General features: G+C 41.6%; 1 protein-coding gene across 8 annotated transcripts in view; it reads right to left on the bottom strand.

Annotated features, from left to right (window-relative positions):
• Positions 1–24,032, bottom strand: part of ARHGAP24 (Rho GTPase activating protein 24) — a 337,318-nt gene that overhangs the window by 79,276 nt on the left and 234,010 nt on the right. Inside the window, exon 1 of one of the 8 annotated variants that reach the window (XM_073340571.1) lies at positions 15,211–15,228. The exons of the other annotated variants lie outside the window; for them this stretch is intronic. The gene's annotated coding sequence lies outside the window, so the exon portion shown is untranslated. Of the gene's footprint in view, positions 1–15,210; positions 15,229–24,032 lie in introns of those variants that run through there. 8 annotated transcript variants of the gene reach the window in all.

Genomic DNA, 24,032 nt, shown 5'->3' with positions numbered 1-24,032 from the left:
TTCATAGCCCCAGCACCTCTGGGCCTGCCACATCATTTATGAAAGTAAAAAAAATTGCTTGAGCCCCATCGCCTAATTGCTTATGCCCTGACACCTCTTTCATTACAAATTAAGCATTGATCCTGCCTCAGCGCAGGGGGCCGGACTTGATGCATGGGTGGCCGGTGACCCCGCTGCTGGGGAAGGCTAGCTCCCGGTTCCTCCCCTTGTGCCTGAGGCCACTCCCTCCCCTGCAGGAGCCCAGAACACCCCCACCCCAGCCCAGCACGGGCAGCGCCCCCGGCCCTGGTGTGCCGGGCAGCACGGCCACAGTGCCCCCAGCCCCAGAGCGCTGGGCAGTGTGCTCTGAGCACCGGGCAGGCAGCACGGCCCCAGCCCCAACCACCCCAAGTCCCTGTGGGAGGCAGGCCAGACAGCCCTAGCCTGAGCCAGCCTGGGCCAGGGCAGAGTGCCAGGAACTGCAGGAGGGAACCTGGGGGCAGAGCGTGGGGGGAGGGGAGCCCACACCAGGCACAGCCTCCCACAGCCAACAGTACCCACTGTCCATGACTTGATTGCTTCTTTCCAGGCCTACATTTCTATGATTCTATAAACACAAAGCACAACATCAATGGAGCTGCAGAATGGATCAATTTGGGTCTAGGATTTTAAGCTAATTTGGGGGGGGGGGAGTTAACTCAGTCCTGACTCTATGAAGCCCAAGCATTGCATAATTATTGTACAAACAGAGAGTTGCAAACATGCCAATTAAATGTTTCACTTCAAAAAGGAGATGCAATTAAAACAAATAAAATTTTATCCTAGGCCAAATTGTAAATTTTGACAAAAATCTAAGTCATCACCAGAAACGTTCATCACCAGAAACCCATCATCACCAGAAACGTTCAAAAATGAAGAAGTCATTTAGGGAAAAATCCTGCTCCTCTTACATGCATGAGATTCTTGAAGTCATATCCCTCATGCAAAATTATGCCCTTACAGAATTATCAAAACTGCCAGTGTTGCCCTACTGTAGCGGGATGGACTACACAGAGCTGTAAATGAAGAGCTTTCCAGCTCTATCATGGATGACATTTACTTATTTGATATTCTACAAGCACATAATAAAGGTGAACTTTCAAGGGTACACATTTTCTGCTTTCCAGTAGTCAGGCACCCAAGTGACCCTGCATAAGAATGTTCCTTTGGGCCCGTGAAATTAATTTGCACCCTGGAATCTAAACAGGTCTGCAATTTCGAAGAACAGTAAGGTCAGTGCTCTCATCTGAGCCATGTGCTTGGAAAGTCCCTACCTCAGCAGAGTCTGGTGGCCTCAGCTTAATAATTTTTCAGGAGAATTCTCCTTATTTGTTTGAAGCCCTCTGGTTTCAGCAAAGGGCTGACTCAGCTTATAATGCAGAGTGAACTCTAGCCTTCTGTTTAAGGAATGCTAGATTATAGTAAAATGAAGCAGAGCTGTTCGGGCCCCTTTAAATTCCCAAATAGTAAACAAGGATTTAATTTAGACACACACTGATAGTTTGTGAACATACTATATAACTTGCCCTATCTACTAAACTGCAACAGTTAAGTTGCTGAATGCCATTCAAAAGGTTTCAGAGGAACAGCCGTGTTAGTCTGTATTCGCAAAAAGAAAAGGAGTACTTGTGGCACCTTAGAGACTAACCAATTTATTTGAGCATGAGCTTTCGTGAGCTACAGCTCACTTCATCAGATGTTTACCGTGGAAACAAAAGGTTGATTCACATATGTAGATAAGAACGTAAGGAAACATTTAATGCTTAGCAATGTGAATTAATCTGCTGGCAAGTAAGCCTATTCAAGCACTCATTTCACCTGCCAATTACTTCTTCATTTTCTCCCTGTTTTTCCTATTTACCTCATTATAAATACCCAAATAACTTCTCATTTTGAAATAGATCACTTTCAACTTTATTCCTACTTCTCCTGTATTCATTATCAGTGGCTTTTTCTCTGAGCCCATGAGATGTGTCTCCATCTTGTCTGAACTGACCCTGACGCAGCTAGTCCTCACCCAAACCCCAGGCTCATATAGACGCTGGGTCAAATAATTCATTACATGATCCTAGTTGGTTGTGAGAGACAGCTGTGACATCAGCATGTTGCAGACATTGCAGCCTATGTCCTCTCACTAACCTCAGCTGCCTCAGAAGAACCCCAAACAAAAGGCGTGACAAAACAGATCTTTGTGGTACTGTACTACACTGCAGAGAACCTTCTCTAACTCCCCTTTAGATTATCTCAGAGAGACGACTGGAGCCACTCAAGACCGACTTCACTACCTCTGCTAGGGTCTGCAGACAAAACTTCTGTGTCCATCATATCAGGAGTGCTCACTGATCTAAAACATCACTCAATCTTCATCCAGGGACTACATTTGGAACAGTATCTTCACATAGGGACTAGCAATTATTTTTAGAATGAAAAGCTAAATACTGACAAAACCTAGAAGGCCCACAGAGACGTGCAAGAATGGTGTATGCCAGGCTGGATTAAGGCACAGGACTTTAGATCAGTGCCTATGATTCCAGCTCTGAGTAATGGGACCACATCATAAATTTACTTTCTGTTTGCTTTTAAATGAAAAAGTAAGTTTCTAGCCCTGGTGGCTGCAAAGAACAGCTTGAAACTGTGGACCAAGCAGTCTGCAGCGAGCCTGAAACAATTGCTCAGAAGAGTGAACTGCCCTTTACATCTCAATGGGGTGTTAATGCCAAGACACACTGCTCTGGGAGCCTCTTCCAAAACCATTCCAGAAGAGAATTATTTATGTTTCAGGAGGAGAAAAGTAGAGAAGGCCCAGCCCACCTCAACTTCCTGGTTTCTGTGTTGGTGACTGGGAGACCCCTCTCACGATCACCTCTGCCTCTCTGGGGAGTAAAAGGGTATTGGTTATGGTACCTCTCCCTGCCTCTCTTGATGCCACTTGGAGGGGTGAGAGAAGATGTTCCAATGCTGCTGTCCTTGCCTTTCTAGGAGATAAAGGGGTCCCCCGACACCTCCCCCCACCACAACCATACAGTGGTTTGCCAAGGGCCCCAGCATGCCCTAATCCAACCCTGAATGGACCACTGAATTGGCTCAATTGGACTCCTGTTCCTGTCAAATCTATATCCACTGTTCACAGAGAGACTGTGATTATACCCCTGCTGGGAACAGGGAAAGAAAATAGGGTATATGAACTCAGTACAACACAGGATGGGCTAATAAGCAGCACTGCCTGTAACAACAAAACTGAGCACACAACTAACCTCTCTAAAAACTGGGAGCTACATAAGTTTCTGATCTGATGCCCACTAATGAACTTTTATTGTGTGTGCTTCATGGTTTCTTACAAGACATGTATTCCCAAAAAGAATCAAAGGGGGAAAAAGGCAGACAGGACTATCAGCAGCCAACCAGATCTCCTTGAACCAATGCAAACAATAGCACTGACCTTGGAAGCAGTCAAAGCAAAGTTGCACCTTATCTAGTTCCCAGGACAGGTATCTGATTAATGAGAAGGACACTTAACATTTCAGGATAGAAATATCTTTACTACCTACAGGAATATCTTGACTGCACACTTTACTTTATAAAAGGAGGTAAATGACTCAGACTCCAGATGGGGCAATTGTTCAGTCACACTGATGTGATGCTATCATTGGCAACATGTCAGTCTCCATTCCAGTTCAATAGTCTATATAAATTATTTATTAAACGTTTTTGTTTAAAACTGGAAAATGGAACTGTCACATGTTGGACAATACTCAGGTGGGAGGCAATGGCTGAGATGACACAGCCTGAGGCTCAGAGAGGCAGGTTCTTCTTCCGTACACTTTTCATGAACCTCTAAAGTTATAGCACAATATTATACAGTGTTTATAAAGGAATGGGGATGATAGCTAGAGGTGGAAGGTGGGGAGACCCGTATTAGCAGCAGCCTAGCAATATGGAAATTTCATTACAGAAAAATTACACGCATGCAAAAATTATGAGTCAGATTGAACAGACTTTTTCCCCTTTCATCAACCCAAGTCACATATATAGGACCAGATAAGAAACGGAATAACTATGTGGTAAGACTCACTGCACATGCAACACAAGCAATATACAGTTGATTCAGTAAATGTTTCTTCAGGAGAACAAGAAAAGTCAAATCCGTTATAACTGTCTCCCTGGTAAGAGGCTAGTCTGTGGAATGAAATATACATACAAGCTAAAATGTTAGTTGGTTGTTTTTAAAGAAAGATATTCCAAATATATTGGATGCCCTTATATCTACAGGTTTCAGAGTAACAGCCGTGTTAGTCTGTATTGGCAAAAAGAAAAGGAGTGCTTGTGGCACCTTAGAGACTAACCAATTTATTTGAGCATGAGCTTTCGTGAGCTACAGCTCACTTCATCGGATGCATACTCCCATGAAGTGAGCTGTAGCTCACGAAAGCTCATGCTCAAATAAATTGGTTAGTCTCTAAGGTGCCACAAGTACTCCTTTTCTTATATCTACAGTCCTATGTACACAGTGAGCCTGCTTCGGAAACCCACTTATATCATTGTAAAACAGAAGAGAACTCCAGTGAAGACAATGGAGTTACACCAGCTAACCAAGATTGTGTCTATTAAGCACAGCCAGTACTGGTGCAGTGAGAAGCCAGAATGCAATTGTCTCCAGACTCTGCTCATGGAATGCAAAGGAGAGGAAAGACTTAAGTCCCCTCTGGCTCACTTCCATCAGGGAAAACTATCATTCCAAAGCCCTGAATAGATCCATCAGGCCCCTATTTAAAAAAAGTCATCAGTCACTCAAATGTTTACTTCTTTCTCTCCCAGACTTCCTCCATCCCCATCACTAACTCCTTGGGAGAAGATGTTGGGATGACGGGGAAGGGCTGAGTATGCCTCAGCCTCAGTTTGAATTTGTTATTTAATGCTCTGATCAGGGGCCTGTGCAGAACAGTCAGGGTAGTGGACCAAATCTGAGCTTTTTAGATACAGCCAGGGAATTATTTTTGCCAGAAAGGCAAGCAACAGTTTTCTTTTCCAGCCATAGCATTGTAGGCTGTATAGCAACAATCAGGATCCATTACTTTACTACATCATCATTATGCCATTACACTGGGAAGAATATAAAACCATGTCACATTTCCGTTACCCCAAATTCCTCATATCTCTGTTTTTGACTTTTAAATAAAACTATCCTTCTGAATTTAGTTACTGAGACTATACTTACATGCTGGGAGAATCTCTGATACAGAATATAGCATATCATTGAATTCATTAAGCAAAACAACAGCAAGAGAGAATCATTTCCTTAAATCATTTTGGAGTGGAAGAGGGAGAAATCCATAAATCTCACAGACAGGCTCTGGGAAGTGCTATTTGATTTGCACTTTAGCGAAAGCCAGCCTGGAAGCTATATTGCTAATATTACCAAAAATATACAACATTCAGTTAATAAACATTACACATGATAATAAATTAGTGAACCAATAGATAGTTAAACAGAAGACTTACTACAGACTTGCTGATGGCATTTTGGTTCATCTACCAACAATATGTACTCTCCTGTCCACCCAGCAGATCTCTAAGGCATATTCAATCATTTAACACAGTACTCTCCCACTGACATGAATGGAAGTTCTATGTACAAATGGAAGATCTATGCACAACACAAGTTCAGAAAGTACAGAAGAGATTTACAATATGAAATGGATATGAGACTTTTGCCCACTAATTTATGAGTACTTGACACAGTGGGTTTTTGACATTGAAAGCTTTATATTTTCAAAGATTTAAACAACCTGTTCAGTGAAACATGTTTAATCAACCAGCTCTGTAAATACTTTAGCATTTGTGATCTCTTACAAGGCTACAATTCTGCTTCCAGTTACAATACTGTAAAACTAGAAGAACTCCATGGATAATCAATGGAGTTAATCCAGATATACATAGATGTAGCTAAGCAAAATTCAGTCCAATGGAGTCATTGTAGATATGTACTGGCATAACACAAGGGCAGAATTTGACATATTGTTTTAAAGAGTTAGATGTTATTATTGTCAAGATGACAATTTAGCCACTTAATGGATCATATATCAGTATTCAGTAAAGGAACTGTTCTAAATCCTTAAATATAAAGTATTTTAAAAGCACATTCCTTACCCAGAGGAAAATTTTCCAACAGCAGAATCTCTTTTGTTTGGAGTTAAACAAAAAAATAAAATCTGCCTCTGGTTAAAAAACAGACTGAAATCCAAAGGCTTATATTCTCCTCACACTTACACTAGTGTAATTCCACTCAAATTAATGAATTAGAAAGATGCACAACTGACAAGAGAATCAGGTTCAGAGGCTCTGTATTTTGCCCCCGGCCTGCTAAATATTTGCTATTTTTAGAAGTGAAGCTTGAAGTTTTTCAGCTTTGTCATCTGCTGGGAACTTCGTTAAAGCCTCAGGATCTAGCTTCAACAGGAAGGCTGAAGCTATTGAAACAGCAATCCAGCTGGCCACTGGTTTTACACCCACTGTCTCCCCCCCGAATCAGGATGAGCAGCCAATCACGCACACAAAGAACAGAAGTGAAATGCCCGTTATCAGGAGCCTTCATAACTTCATAAAAAAGGAACAAAGCCTCAAGTATCAGCGGCACAGAGATAAGCATCTCACTTTTTCAGCATTACGAATAAATGGTAGGGATTAGATGCTATTGTTCACTGAAGGACACACCTGAGGACTGTCTGACTGCAGCCTCAGTACAGTGGCTTCGTAGGCATCTCTTTACTCTTAGCCAAACGGATTATGATCTTTACTCCCTGAAAAGAACAAACAGATCTGAATTGCTATAGGACTGAGTGCTACAGGAATTGCTATAGGACTGCAATAGAAAAAACAGGAGAGTTAGAGGTGAGAAGAGGAAGCAACCACAAACACTGTTATGTCCCAATGCTCACAAGTGAAATGTTACAGCAGCAACCTCAAGACCTGGACCAACAGGTCCAGGAAGACATGTATTTAGCTAATAATACAGCGGGGCTGGTGGGGGTTTCATGGAACTTAAGGACTGGCTGGAGACTATCACTGATAGCTCTGAAAGACCCTGCACTGAGGTAGTTGTGAGTAAGAGGAAAGTAGGGGGAAATGAGGGGAAAGGATTTTTTTTTCCAATGGGTGCTGCAGCTTTATTTAGTACATACAAGGTTCTTGGATCCAAACCCAGTTACTTCCTCATTGAGAGTGGAAGCTCCCCAGAAGACCATAGAAAAATGGTGATGTTCCATTGCACTAGGCGAGGAAGCAGAAACTCAAGGGACAACACAGGGGATGCACAGAACCTGTGCAGCACGGAGCTCCGCTCTGTGGGGCCCACTGTGCAGCAACTGCATGCCAGGTTGGGGAGTAGTAGGATGGTTAGCTGTTGCACAAAACCTCCAGCCTCTCTCCCTTTCCCCACCTCCTCCTAGGGAGGCTAAACTGACTACTTCAACCTCCAACCTAGCTCCTGCCCTGTGCAGCTGCTCAGGATGGGTGCTGGGTTAGATTTTGCCCCCTCAGCAAGTGAATGCCCTGTTTCTTTGCCATCATTCAGCATTCCATCTAGCTTCTAAAATACATTAGTTGATAATAGATGTAAGGTTATCAACTTACATGAATATCCATCAACTGTAAGAGGTACAACTTTATTATCATGCGCTGTATGGCTCCGAGTCTTGGTAGGAGGAATTTTTTCCCTCTGTAATTTAAAGCAACTTGGACCAAATTCATCCCAGATTTAACTCCACTGATTTCAACAGGCTTCCACTGAAAACGTGAATTTTAGCTCAATATCTCATCTAGGACATCGGTGTTTTACTGATTACCGTGAACAAAGAGCAGTACATGCTTCCAGAACAATCCTTCCTCTTTAGCATATCCCATGGTGTACACTGCATGAAACTGCATAGAAAACCAGGGCCTAATTCTAAAGTAACCCAGAAGTAATTCCCATGAAGTCAGTGGACTTGCACAATGGTCTTGTATCAGTAGGTCTACACTGCAATGATACTCTTGTATCAGTAGGTCTACACTGCAATTGTACATGTGATTGCTGCTCTAATCTAATGTGTATGATAGCGAGAGATAATCCATGCCTCAAAGAGTTCACAATCTGAGTAGACAACACCGACAAACGGCAGGATGGGAAACAAAGGCACAGGTAAGGGACGTGACGTGCCCAAGGTCATACAACAGGGCAGCGACAGATCTGGGAATAGTTTTTAGGTTTCCTGAATCTCAGTTCAGTGTCCTTTCTAGCAGGCCACTTTGCCTCTCCAGTGCCAATTGGAAATAATTATCTCCTTCATTACCTTGTGTTGCTGCATAGTGTTGTTATACAAAGTGGTTGCATGGCAGTGATAGGTGAAGCAAAGTGTTTTGGGATCTTTCTGGATGAAAGGGACTATGCAAGTCATTTTTCAGCAAAATAAATTGCAGTTTTTCTATTACTGCAATATTAACTTACTGTACTGAATTGGTCTCCATTTACAACTTCCAGACTAAAAATATTTAAAAAGAAGCAGTGATGGATGAATTTTGTAAGATGCATTTTAAGTATTCTTGTTTTCAGTGCAGTGTATGTAGTTAGTGTATTTATTTATTTTAAATGCTACATGTCAACATGTTGCCATCACTTCTGGTGGCTTTTTTTTCTTAAACAAAATATTTTGCCACCAGGTTTGCCGTGACATTAGCGGGGATACTGTTCCTGATGGCTTGTAGTCCATCTTTGTGTGGAATGTTGGCATAGAGGGCTTCTACATCTACAACCTATCTTGAAGGACGACCCAACACTCTCACGGATCTTGGGAGACAGGCCAGTCCTTGCTTACAGACAGCCCCCCAACCTGAAGCAAATACTCACCAGCAACCACACACCACACAACAGAACCACTAACCCAGGAACCTATCCTTGCAGCAAAGCCCGTTGCCAACTGTGTCCACATATCTATTCAGGGGACACCATCATAGGGCCTAATCACATCAGCCACACTATCAGAGGCTTGTTCACCTGCACATCAACCAATGTGATATATGCCATCATGTGCCGGCAATGCCCCTCTGTCATGTACATTGGTCACACTGGACAGTCTCTATGTAAAAGAATAAATGGACACAAATCAGACTTCAAGAATTATAACATTCAAAAACCAGTCGGAGAACACTTCCATCTCTCTGGTCACTCGATTACAGACCTAAAAGTGGCAATTCTTCAACAAAAAAAACTTCAAAAACAGACTCCAACGAGAGACTGCTGAATTGGAATTAATTTGCAAACTGGATACAATTAACTTAGGCTTGAATAGAGACTGGGAGTGGATGGGTCATTACACAAAGTAAAACTATTTCCCCATGTTTATTCACTGTTCCTCAGACGTTCTTGTCAGCTGCTGGAAATGGCCCACCTTGATTATCACTATAAAAGGTCCCCCCCCCGACCCCGCTCTTCTGCTGGTAATAGCTCATCTTAAGTGATCACTCTCCTTACAGTGTGTATGATAACACCCATTTTTTCATGTTCTGTGTGCATATAAATCTCCCCACTGTATTTTCCACTGAATGCATCCGATGAAGTGAGCTGCAGCTCACGAAAGCTCATGCTCAAATAAATTGGTTAGTCTCTAAGGTGCCACAAGTCCTCCTTTTCTTTTTGCGGATACAGACTAACACGGCTGCTACTCTGAAACCTGTCAAAGCTATATAGCTGTGTGAACCCAAAGACAGTGGAACCCAGTGGGATGGTCTATGGTGAAAAGATTAAACCAGGTGGAAGACGACAGGAAACCACAGTAATCAGTTGTGACTTACTATGGCTCTTGCAAATAAGCTACAGTAGCATGCACAAAACCTACTATTACCAAGTTCCTCACTTGTAGAGCTCCCTATGATGTTTTCTGAGTTTTCAGCTTAGATGTGAGTTTTGGGATCTTTTGTTTGGACTCAAAAACAATGGGGTTTGTTTATTTCAACTACTGTACAAATAAAACCATTTATGAAATTCAACAGAAATCTCAGGCTTTTGTATTTTCTGGGTTAAAAAAAAAAGCTTTCAGAATGTTCCATGGTTCAGAGTTAAAAATTTATTTCCCTCTCGTCTCCTACCTGATTCTAATAAATTGAATTTTCCCTGGCGACAAACTATTATTCACTAAATTAAGATTTTCATATGAGGGGGCCAGATTCTGACCCAACACCATGTGGAGTTACTCCCGATTTACAAAGGTGAGCTATTAAAATTAACCCCTGTATAAAGTGATGTTTATATTACCAGAATTAGATCAGATCTGGATCCAAATTTCCCTGAGGTGTGGGGGTTTGCTGTGTATCCACCTTTTAGTAGATCATAAAAAAAATAAAACAAACAAACAAAAAAAAGTAGACATCCATCACTGAGTATTGAGGTTTCAGAGTAACAGCCGTGTTAGTCTGTATTCGCAAAAAGAAAAGGAGTACTTGTGGCACCTTAGAGACTAACCAATTTATTTGAGTATTGAGGGTTTGTGTCTATTTACAGCAGCAAAGCATTTAAACTTCCTTTGATTACACCAATGACTTTCCCATCAAAAAAGCTCACTATATAATCTCTCTCCCTGGAAATTTGGAACTGAGTGTTCCCAAATTCTGAACCCTCTATTCTGCTAACAATCAGTGTGTGCCCAAAAGAGGAAGTAGAGTTAGGTCTTAATTTATTAAAATCACAAGCAACTTGCAGCTTTCCCTGCCAATAAAGAAAGAACTCATTGACAGCAGAGATGCTTCACGGAACTCCTAAAGAGGTCATAAAAATAGGATATGATAAGTCTGTATTCCGTAAAGTATTCTCAGTCATGCTATGGCTGCACACTAATAAAATAACCTGGAGCTGTGATAAAGGCATGACAGTGGATCGGGCAATTTTTCATTATAAAAATTTCAAGAGACCTGTGGGACCAATTATAAGAACAGCACTACTAGCCTCAGATCTGCATGTCAATACTTGTACATATGTGTTAAAGAGGATGTGCGTCTTCGATTAATTCAGTACTCATTGGTTTAGATGCAGTTCCAGTGCATCAGTCCATATAAAGCACATGTGAAATATACTGCACAGGCACTTAAAAGTTTGGGGGTGGGGGCACAATTGTCTTTCAGGTTTTAAATTAATTAAGATACCTTTGGTGCTAATTAATGTAATCACCATATTAAATTCGGCTATATAGGATACAGTTTAAGACTCTAAATTATTCTGTCACATTTGCAAAATGCTCCCTGCTTCCCTACATATTAATGGGCCAAGTATATAATCTCTGCACAGTGATTACAGCTCTTATAAGGCCATAATAAACATGAGCATGCAGTGGTACTGTTAATGAAGACAGGCAAAATGGAATTACACACTTAATTTACTCTGAAATGTTAAAAACCAAATATATCAATATGTTCAATAAACAATGAGATGGAGTTGTTGAAATGTGGGGGGAATGGTTATGATACGTACAACCTTCCTCCTCCGAGTCACCGGGTCTGTATCCAGGCCTCGCTGGGCAGGAATGAAAAGTGTTACCATCAGATGGCTGTTCAGTGCCCCGTGTGCCAAACTATTTACTCACCGCTAAAGGGGCCAGGCCAAATTAGCATTTAGGCATGGGCAGGGCAGCCTGCAGAAGCTTCAACTACTACTACTTGTTCCACACCCTTTGTATAATTAAACAAGTGAGGTCAAGTTTCCCATGCTCTTGCTTTAGCATCTTTCACCAGGATTAAACTCTGTTAATAAAAAAAAATCCAAACAGATTCATGCCTGTGACATAGTCCAGGATGTAGATCAGAACCAGCTATGGAGCAAATTGTCTCTTGCGTGCGCTCAGCCACAATGAACTGTGGACATAAATCCACTGGGATCTGGGGGAACTAGTTGTCTTCCCTTCCCCTCCAGGTCACCATGTGCCATGGTGTGGCTCTGGTTGCATTCTCTTAGCAGGAATGACTGGCAGATCTACAGGCCCTATCCCTCCACCACTCCCTCAGCAGCCTGGTGGAGGTGCTCCATTGCATGAGGGAGTTGTGGACCCCTCCCTAGGCTCCTCACACCCTATTCCCACTATGTACAGGGGAACTGTCCTAACCATATTAATTCTGCTGCAGGCATAAGTTGAGCAGGATTTGCCCCCATGGCTGTAATATGGCTCTGCGTGTGGCCTCAGTACATGACATATTTCAGTCTACTGAAGCAAAAGTCATGGAGGAAAGGAAAAGAGCATAGCATTTCCTCTGGCTTTCTTTTATATTCTTGAACAGAAATCATCTTCAACCATCCAGTTTTGGCATTTGCAGTCTCTATCGGCCACTTAACTTATAACGCATATATGTTATAGGGAGAGACAAGGGCATCCAAGATGCTGTGCTTGTACTCCATAGCACAAACGGGAGGAATTAAATTCGAGTGTGCAGCCAGAAGTGATCCTCAACCAGTGAGGCTATGATTAGAGGCCTGTTTCCAGGGAGAGTACATTATTGACATCTAAAATAGAGACAGAGTCTCTCCTTAGTGCGCTCTCCCCAGCCCATTCTGGGTAAGTCTACACGGCAATAAAGAAGACCTTCGTCTGGACTGTGTCAGCTGACTTGGACTTTTGGGGCTCGGGCTGCGGAACTATAAAATTGAGTGTAGACATTCAGGCTTTGTCTGGAGCACAGGCTCTGGGAGCTCCTTGAGAAAGGAGGGCCCCAGATCCTGGGCTCCAGCCTGAGCCCCCAAACCCGAATGTCTACACTGCAGATGTACAGCCCCGCAGCCCGACCCCCATTAGCCCAAGTCAGCTGATATGGGCCTGCCATAGGCTTTTTATGCAGTGTAGATATACCTCTGAAGCATTCTGCCTGCCACAGAACTATACCATCTGAATACCCCCAGCAACTGCCACGGGTGTCTTGCTGCACCTCTGCTCCCACACCTCTTCCAGCAGTCGTGCTCTGGATCTAAAAGCCACAACAGGGCCCCAGACATTAAACTGTAGTACTCCAAACAAATCTAACCTTACAACACAAGCCAGGAAAAAAACCCAAATACATTCTAAAAATTAAAAAGGAAAGTGGTTGGGGTTATTTTTACGGCTGTTGATTAATCGCAGTTAAGTCACGCAATTAACTCAAAAAATTAATTGCGATTAAACAAATTAATCACGATTCATTGCAGTTTTCATTGCACTGTTAAACAACAGAATACCAATTGAAATTTATTAAATATTTTGGATGTTTTCCTACATTTTCATGTATATTTTGTGTTGTAATTGAAACCAAAGTGTATATTATTTTTATTATAAATACTTGCATTGTAAAAATGATAAACAAAAGAAATAATATTTTTCAGTTCACCTCATAAGTACTGTAGTGCCATCTATTTGTCGTCAAAGTGCAATTTACAAATATAGATTATTTTTTGTTACATAACTGCACTCAAAAAGAAAACAATGTAAAACTTTAGAGCACATAAGTCCACTCAGTCCTACTTTTTGTTCAGCCAATCGCTAAGACAAACAAGTTTGTTTACATTTATAGGAGATAATGCTGCCTTCTTCTTATTTACAATGTCACCAGAAAGTGAAAACAGGTATTTGCATAGCACTTTTGTAGGTATTTATGTATCAGATGTGCTAAACATTCGTATGCCCCTTCATGCTTTGGCCACCATTCCAGAGTACATGCTTCCATGCTGATGACGATCATTAAAAAATAGTATGCGTTAATTAAATTTGTGACTGAACTCTTCGTGGGAGAACTGTATGTCCTCTGCTCTATTTTACCCGCATTCTGCCATATATTTCATGTCATAGCAGTCTCAGATGATGACCCAGCACATGTTGTTCATTTTAAGAATAGTTTCACTGCAGATTTGACAAAATGCAAAGAAGGTACCAACGTGAGATTTCTAAAGACAGCTATAGGACTTGACTCAAGGTTTAAGAATCTGAAGTGCCTCCCAAAATCTGAGAGGGACGAGGTGTGGAGCATGCTTTTCAGAAGTCTTAAAAGAGCAACACTCCAATTCGGAAACTACAGAACCCAAACCACCAAAAAAGAAAATCAACCTTCTGCTGGTGGCATCTGACTCAGATAATGAAAATGACCATGTGTCAGTCTGCACTGCTTTGGATTGTTATCGAGCAGAACCCGTCATTAGCATGGACACATGTCCCCTGGAATGGTGGTTGAAGCATGAAGGGACATATGAATCTTTAGCACATCTGGCACATGAATATCTTGTGACGCCGGCTACAACAGTGCCATGAGAATGCCCATTCTCACTTTCAGGTGACAGTGTAAACCGGAAGCGGGCAGCATTATCTCCTTCAAATGTAAACAAACTTGTTTGGCTGAATAAGAAGTTGGACTGAGTGGACTTGCAGGATCTAAAATTTTACATTGTTTTATTTTTGAATGCAGTTTTTCTTTTACATAATTCTACATTTGTAAATTCAACTTTCAAGATAAAGAGATTGCACTACACTACTTGTATTAGGTGAACTGAAAAAATACAATTTCTTTCTTCCTTTTTTACAGTGCAAATAGTTGTAATCAAAAATAAATATAAAGTGAGCACTGTACACTTTGTATTGTGTGTACTTTTTTTTTTTTTTTTGGAAAAAATTATTGTGCAAGACTCCTTCCAAGTAAAATTCAAACTCATTTTCTTATTGGTTAAACTGTCACCATAGAGCTGGGAGATTATCTATCCTTCCGACCCTCCAGCTGAGCTGTTGGCTTTCTGGTGGCTATTCACGCTGTCCAGCATTGAGGGTCACAAACAAAAGATACAGAAGTTAGAAATCTTTGAGTCTTAACAATGTTAGTTACAGATTATTTTCATCTCTTTTATGGATTCTATTCAAATCTATCGAACACCTGAAACAAACCAACAAGCAAAAATACAACCATACTGGCTAAGATGAAAATATATTTTTTGAGCAGAGAGAAGAGTTATAAGCATTTGAAAAACTCCTTTGCTATCCCTCTCCTTTAATCATTTAAACTTCCCATTGCAAATACACTCAGGGTGTATGTTAAAATTAGCCTGCTTCAATTTACAGAACTTTAGCTTTGAGTAGTCATAAGAAAAGAGAAGTTAAAATAATTATTCAAGCAAATAATGGTTTAGCATCTTCCATGTTAACATGGCAAAGTCAATGACAATTTTACCTTCAGTATTCTCTAGCAGGAACTTAAACTTTTCACAGCTTGACATTTCCAGATAAAATTCTCCTGGTTTGTGTGCGTGTTTTCATAGGGATGCAGAGAAAATGCGCCACAGACCTCTCTACTGGCTTCCTTCAAGATCAACTCTGGTTTTGTCAGTGTAAGAAGAGAGACCAGTGACCGTACATAATAGCTCCTAAACTCCCCCTTAGCAATGTTTGCATGGCTAGACTTGACAGAAACTGATTGCAGGATAAAAATCACACCCACTAGTCCCCTAATAACAAAAGGCTCAACAATGAGGAGACTAAAATGCTTTAAAGGCAGACTTTGAAGTGCTTTCCTATATTTCACTGTCATTGTGTGTTTAAAGGCCAGAGCAGACAACACCTTTTTTCCCATAGCTTTTCAGGCCACTTCTGTCTCTTACAATGACCTAGTTGCACTGTTGAAACTTTTCAAAGTAATTCCAAGGAGCTATGGTTAAAATGTATATACATATAAAATACCTACACTTACTAAAAAGCTCTCCAAGTCTGCAATCTTAATAATCTATAGTGTTATTTGTAACACAGATAGACAGGCTTGTTTACAGACAGGCTTGATTTTTAAACAGATAGTTATTCATGTTTGCAATCAGCTTTGAGATCCTTGGCTGAAAGTTGTTGGCCTTTGGAAACCCCAAAAACCCCCAATTCTAGCTACCCTAATTGTGCAGTGTATGGAGACCACTTGTTCTGATTTTTTTAAAATGTTCTTAGCTTTGTGTGAATTAATATCTAATTCTTGTCTGAATTGGTTATTAAAGCACAGAGCTGCCATGGCAATAAGTTCCACAGAAATTAAATAAGCAACTACATATACATATTACTGCTAGAGAAACACACTTTTATATACAGCACAATTTAATACCATCTCACCAAAATGCTCAACATGTCTGTCTTCCTAATGAAATAATACGGCCAAGAACTTTATACTGTACACTTAAGAGGCACAGGCACTTGTGAAGGGTGAACCTCAAAAGGTTTACAAGTTTAGTTGAGTCCCATGAAATGGAAGTACTTTGGGAAGGAAGATAAAGCTCTTACACTTAAATATATACCATGTTTCACCATGAAAGACATCAACATTCTTTTTCAAACGCTGGAATATGATTAGACCAATAAATAAGAATAATTTCCATAACACCGAAGTGCGACCAATGTCTGGAGTGAAATGCAGTTGCTAAGTGACAGTGTGCAGCTACACCACAAAGCAATTTAGGTTAAGAACAGTATCATGTCTCCTTGAAGCTAGAAAGGCAATTTAGATAGGCTCAATGTAGCTAACAAAAGTGAGATTTGGCCAGAAAGCCAGTGTTAGCACCCTTACTTTTTCATCTCTCCACAAAGACAGCACTTCTAATGTTACAGTGCTTTCTAACACTGTAGGAATGATACTGGATCACAAACAGCAGAGAAAGTAGAGTGCTGTCTGTGGAGTCAGAAACATGCTGGATTTTCCTGAGCAATATCCCTTCCAAGTAATGACCACAGAAATGGGTTAAACATTCAAGGTTGTCTAACACTGGGATGACAAGAGGAGAAACCCATTCTTAGCATTCACCAAGGGGCATTAATATGTACCACCATCATCGTTATTCTTATGGACGTGAGGCATGCAGAAGTGCTGGACCATTATCTAATTCAGAGACAACTCCCTTGGGAAATACTGTCTATTCAAATTGCTGACCATCACCAACACATTTTAATAACAGACTGGAAAGCAGCCTCTTCTATTCATTTTTTTGTTCTTGCTGTTGGGGAGAGGGTGACTCAGACAAAGGCAGCACGGTACCACGCTGGCACATCTGCAGCAACTTGGACCACAAAGCATCAAGTGAGATGAAATCACAAAGCCAGAAACATGGTAACCATCCAAGTGGAGCTTTTTCATTAGAGATGGCCCTGAACCAAAACCCTGTATCTGACCTCCCACTACCCCCCTTTCCGGAAATTCAGTAGGATTTGGATCTGAATCAGTATTTTGCTGTTTGAGCCAATACGGTATTTATTAACCTCCATATGCATAATACTTTGAGTTATAACAATCTCATCTTCTATGTGTCAGTTACATTTTAGCTTTTAACTCTCAGGGTAACAACAACTCTCAATAAGCTTGGCTCACAAGCCGGCTTTTACAAAAGCCATGTGTTGGGCTCCCTTTCACAGGAGACCAATATAACTGTAGAAGGATGATAAACACGTTATGAAAAGGTAGGGTCTCTCACTCTTGCCAGTTGCTAATGGCTCCAGACAAAACCAGAAAAAAGGATCAGCATGATGTATCATTCTAGCTGCCCCACCTTTCCTCCAGTCATACACCCTATACTAGCAGCAGATGGGGGAGACACAGAAACAACTATACCATTTCTGCATCACCGAAAAACCCCAGCCCTCTTGCACTAGGGTGATACTGTAGGAACACAGGATAGTGGGCGAGATGGACCACTGGTCTGACCCAGTATGGGCACTTATATTTATGATCTGCTCACAGCTGGCTACACCAACTCTGTGGCCTCAATACACCTGAGAATTTGGCCCAATATTTCACTGTTAATCTTTTGCATAACAGTAAACATCTAAAATAACAACAACAATGCCCTGTTGTTCTTGAAAATCACCTTGATTTTCATCAAAGCATATTACCTGTTGCTTCATTCTGACACAAACAGATTCAAGAAACAACCCCCCAAAGCAGGACAGTGATTACATTTAGCAAAGTGCACACTTATTTTTTTTCTCCAGCCTGGTGTCATAGAATCATAGAATCATAGAATATCAGGGTTGGAAGGGACCCCAGAAGGTCATGTAGTCCAACCCCCTGCTCAAAGCAGGACCAATTCCCAGTTAAATCATCCCAGCCAGGGCTTTGTCAAGCCTGACCTTAAAAACCTCTAAGGAAGGAGATTCTACCACCTCCCTAGGTAACGCATTCCAGTGTTTCACCACCCTCTTAGTGAAAAAGTTTTTCCTAATATCCAATCTAAACCTCACCCACTGCAACTTGAGACCATTACTCCTCGTTCTGTCATCTGCTACAATTGAGAACAGTCTAGAGCCATCCTCTTTGGAACCCCCTTTCAGGTAGTTGAAAGCAGCTATCAAATCCCCCCTCATTCTTCTCTTCTGCAGGCTAAACAATCCCAGCTCCCTCAGCCTCTCCTCATAACTCATGTGTTCCAGTCCCCTAATCATTTTTGTTGCCCTTCGCTGGACTCTCTCCAATTTATCCACATCCTTCTTGAAGTGTGGGGCCCAAAACTGGACACAGTACTCCAGATGAGGCCTCACCAATGTCGAATAGAGGGGAACGATCACGTCCCTCGATCTGCTCGCTATGCCCCTACTTATACATCCCAAAATGCCATTGGCCTTCTTGGCAACAAGGGCACACTGCTGACTCATATCCAGCTTCTCGTCCACTGTCACCCCTAGGTCCTTTTCCGCAGAACTGCTGCCTAGCCATTCGGTCCCTAGTCTGTAGCTGTGCATTGGGTTCTTTCGTCCTAAGTGCAGGACCCTGCACTTATCCTTATTGAACCTCATCAGATTTCTTTTGGCCCAATCCTCCAATTTGTCTAGGTCCTTCTGTGTCCTATCCCTCCCCTCCAGCATATCTACCACTCCTCCTAGTTTAGTATCATCCGCGAATTTGCTGAGAGTGCAATCCACACCATCCTCCAGATCATTTATGAAGATATTGAACAAAACCGGTCCCAGGACCGACCCTTGGGGCACTCCACTTGATACCGGCTGCCAACTAGATATGGAGCCATTGATCACTACCCGTTGAGCCCGACAATCTAGCCAGCTTTCTACCCACCTTGTAGTGCATTCATCCAGCCCATACTTCCTTAACTTGCTGACAAGAATACTGTGGGAGACCGTGTCAAAAGCTTTGCTAAAGTCAAGAAACAATACATCCACTGCTTTCCCTTCATCCACAGAACCAGTAATCTCATCATAAAAGGCGATTAGATTAGTCAGGCATGACCTTCCCTTGGTGAATCCATGCTGGCTGTTCCTGATCACTTTCCTCTCATGCAAGTGCTTCAGGATTGATTCTTTGAGGACCTGCTCCATGATTTTTCCAGGGACTGAAGTGAGGCTGACTGGCCTGTAGTTCCCAGGATCCTCCTTCTTCCCTTTTTTAAAGATTGGCACTACATTAGCCTTTTTCCAGTCATCCGGGACTTCCCCGGTTCGCCACGAGTTTTCAAAGATAATGGTCAATGGCTCTGCAATCACAGCCGCCAATTCCTTCAGCACTCTTGGATGCAACTCGTCCGGCCCCATGGACTTGTGCACGTCCAGCTTTTCTAAATAGCTTTTCTAAATGTCAACCTGTCATCCTGGGTTTTGTGAGGAAGGAAATTACTCATAAGGCAGAAGACTACTATGCTTGTGCTTTCTCAAACTCCAGTATCAGCCAGCCAGCAAAAAAGTAACAGACTCATGACATTAGGCTGAAAGAAAAAGGTGGAAAGAAAAATACTGCGTACCACAAAGATCTCTGCCTACAAAAACTGCCACACACTGCCTACAAAAACTCTATCACGGGAATGGATTTGAAAGTACGCATACTCCTGTCTACCAGTATCTACGTCTCTCTCTGTCACACACACAACTACATAGCCGGCAAAGTGAGGTAGGAATGGATGAAATGATTTTATAGACAGGAACATGAACAGCTGTTAGATTCAACAGCTCTAGGAACAATCTACTTTATGACTTATGAATTTCAATACTGCTAAAGGTTTGCTTCAAACTAACTAAAACATGAAATTTACATTAAAGATAAACCTGTCATTCTCACCCACCTCAACTAAAGTATCTAGAATAGTGCAAAATTCTTCCCCTTGGATGTGCATTGGACACATATCAGAAAAGAATTTGATCTTCATTCACTTACCATCTGGCATACATCGAACAATGTCTCTTCTTGCTTTGATTTAAAAATATCTAATTTCATCTAATTCCTAGCCCTGGGAAACATGCTGATGCAACCATTTAAAACACTGTATACAGTACCAGCAGTCACAACAATCCACCATAGATTATGGCAGCATTTTTAGCAACATTATATTCCACCTTTCTCTTTTACAATATTTAAGACTGTAATCTTACAAAATTCAGTTTTAGGCCTAGTCTACACTAGAATATTAGGTCTGTTGAACTACATCAGTCAGGGATGTGAAAAATCACACCCCTGAGTGGCATAGTTAAACTGACATAAGTTCCAATGTAGACAGCACTAGGTCTACAGAAGAATTCTTCCTTTGACTTGCCTACCATCTCTCAAAGAGGTGGGTTACCTGTCCCAGTGGGAGAATCCGTCCCATCTGAGTAGGTAGTGTTTATACTGAAGTTGTACAGCGGCGCAGATGTGCTGCTGTAGAGTTTTAAGCATAGCATAGTTGTACAACATTTTTCCATTTTACACTTTCTCATATTCCATTCTTTCACCTTAAAATATTTCTCCAAAGTTCTTCATAGAGGAGCTAAGTTTTACCCCCTTAAAACAGAGTTTCACAATATGAGACTTTTTCATAAACCTCTCTCGAAGGAAAAAAAAGAAGGGATTTTAAAATTATTGAGAGGGTGAACAGTAACAACAGTCTAGTCAGAATTGTATCTGATAATTCCTGTCTTTATTTCAACATAAAGTCAGACCACATAATACACTTATCCCACTTTGGGCACATTAAGCAATGTCAGTCAATATTAATTAAACACTCAGAAATACTATCATGACCACCAGACTGCTCTCAGATCCTTTAAAACAAAGAGTTCATTTTGTTACTCCAGGTTTCCAAAAATAACCCCTTGCCTTGGGAAAATTTAGAAAGTCAAGTGAAAAGTGGAGAAGGTCTCAAAGAACCTTATTTAAATGTAATTCCTATTTTTAAAAAACCAGCCATTTTTATTTGCACAAAAACAAGCAGAGATGCAGCCCTGGGGCAAACACATACACAACCATCTCCTAATTGACAGGGAAGTAGTAATGGAAAGTTTTCACTGGTTAGTAGATTTCACTTTGTGGAATTTACTTTTGCAAAAGGTTAATCCCTTAAGTGTTCAGGGGAGGCAGACATCAAGCTCTGGTACATGTTGCAGCATACAATTCAGAGCTTTTATAGCTAAGTGTGGAAAGGTGATCAGGTTGTCCATCAGGTTAGCATTTCTGCTGGAAAACCCAAATGAACAACAACTAGTGTGTGAGATCCTCCCTTCAGAATCCAGGGGAGTGGAATAAAAGACCTTGATGTTAGAGAAAACCCAGTAAAAGACCATCTACCTTTATACAAGAAGTTCTTAAATGTTTCCATATTGTGATTCCATGTTACAGAACAAACATTTTTTTTGGCAATGTCTTCACTTCCAACTAGCCATTAAGAAAAGTAAGTTGTGAACACATGCTTTATGCAATATAGGTAGGGTGCTCTGGTTAGATGAAGGGGGAAAACACAGTTTGAGACTGGTGTTATACTAATTCAGGAGTAGCAGTGGTGGGTTCACTGCCATATGCTCAGTCTCAGAGCCGTTAATAAGGTATTTTTGAACCATTCCGTTAGCTAAGGTTGGAATTGTGAAAAAAAAAACCTCAGTGCTAGCAAAACCAGCAAGCAGAAAAGGACAATCACTTTACAAAATATTATGCAAAAATGAAGGTGATTTTAAGCATGAAGTTGAGACCAGCCCTGACATCAAGAAATGTATCTAGCTGAATTCGACCCTGTGAGCATACAAGATAGCATGTGTCCAGGATGATACCTTTCAAAGAGATTAGTTTAGATTGAAGCCCCTGATCTGGATATCTCGAAGGACAGAGTAGTCTGGCACTATTAATTCAAAAACTGCTCTGCTACTGACACAGAGATGATCCTACATGGTTTGATGGAAAAGCATGGGGTTGACATGCAGTGCAGATGTAACCCAGAGATAATGACAATGCTGAAGGGAAGGCAGGCAGGTGTCAGTTGCTAAAGCTTCCTTGCCAAATGGTTTAGTGTGTCCCCAGTTTTTGTGCGAAGTGGGAGGCAGCTAAGCCACTTGCTACCAAGCAGCTACCCAGGGCACATTCTATATTGGATTCTGTGACAAAGTTCCTGCTCTACCTTGGTGGGTCTTACGCTTATTGGCGGATTTGCTCGCCTTGGAGCTTCACGGCAGCCCTCAGCTTGGCCGTTTTTTCTGAACCCACAGTCCAGGTCAACTCCTCCTGTGTCTGACCAGGAGTTGGGAGGATTTGGGGGTAACCCGGGCCCGCCCTCTACTCCGGGTTCCAGCCCAGGGCCCTGTGGAATGCAGCTGTCTAGAGTGCCTCCTGGAACAGCTGTGCAACAGCTAGGACTCCCTGGGCTACTTCCCCATGGCCTCCTCCCAACACCTTCTTTATCCTCACCATAGGACCTCCCTCCTGGTGTCTGATAATGCTTGTACACCTCAGTCCTCCAACAGTCCGCGTTCTCACTCTCAGTTCCTAGTGCCTCTTGCTCCCAGCTCCTCACACGCACCCCACAAACTGAAGTGAGCTCCTTTTTAAAACCCAGGTGCCCTGATTAGCCTGCCTTAATTGATTCTAGCAGCTTCTTGATTGGCTGCAGGTGTTCTAATCAGCCTGTCTTAATTGTCTCCAGAAGGTTCCTGACTGTTTTGGAACCTTCCCCATTACCTTACCCAGGGAAAAGGGACCTACTTAGCCTGGGGCTAATATATCTGCCTTCTATTACTCTCCTATAGCCATCTGGTCTGACCCTGTCACAATTCCTACAAGGTAAAAACACTAAAATCTCTGCTAATCATCAGTCACTTGCAATTTATTGTCACAACCTAGCCCCAGGAACTCTGATTACTTTTATCTTCAACTTTGCTTTTTCAATTGATGCTTCCTACAAGGTGAAGCAATCATGTGTCCAGCTTTGAGCACCACCACTGTGTGTAGAGGATATAAGTGCAACCATTCCTTTCAGGCGATTATCTAGTGATCTTCCCACAATGACCCAAAGAGAAAGCTGTTGAATTTTTCTCCTTGGATAGAAAGGTTGACAACTGAAATATAGAACTGTGACAATGAGGTGTCACAAATAAAACTTCCAGTATTTCATAACTCGTCTTCTGAGAGACCATCACTGTGAATCCCAGCTCTTTTCTTGCATTATATCACTAGCTTTTGTCTCCAAGCTATATTTCAGAATGCCCTCAAGTACCACCATATTTCAGTAAGTCATTTTCCCCACTATATATTTCTCATAAATAGCACCTTGTCCTCTAATTCATCTACCGCAGCTCCTCTTTTTAAACCTGAACATCCCTGCTCTGTTTCTCCTGCACTAAAATACCTTTCACAGCAAACTCATCTTTAACGCCCCCCCCCCCCGCTCACCCAGTTTTTATGATGTATTTGACACACAGCTAGGGAGTTTTGCAATTTTTCATCCATGTGTATCTCATCTCTGGCACTAGCATTTAAAATTAAAGCCTTTTTTTGGAGGCTCTCCTCAAGAAAAAGCTTGATTTTTGTCCTGACAAATTTCTTGCTCTTTGGAGGAATTTTTAAATTTGAATACTGATTCTAAGAATGTTGCTAACAGGTCTTCTGAAAAACATCACAATATCTCTGTGCCACTTGATGCTGTGCCATTGGAAATTAATGGCAGCCCATCTGCCCATTCATCTCTGCTGATTCAGCTGGAGCAAGATCAGACCCACAGTAACAAATCTCAAACTAATAAAACTTCTTCAAAGGAAAGCTGTTTTCTCTCCAGTTAGTTTTCTGTATCA

The sequence above is a fragment of the Lepidochelys kempii genome, chromosome 4 (genome assembly GCF_965140265.1).
Source record: "Lepidochelys kempii isolate rLepKem1 chromosome 4, rLepKem1.hap2, whole genome shotgun sequence".
NCBI lineage: Eukaryota > Metazoa > Chordata > Testudines > Cheloniidae > Lepidochelys > Lepidochelys kempii.
The sequence above is the reverse complement of the archived record's forward strand: the minus strand, read 5'-3'. Positions and strand labels throughout refer to the sequence as shown.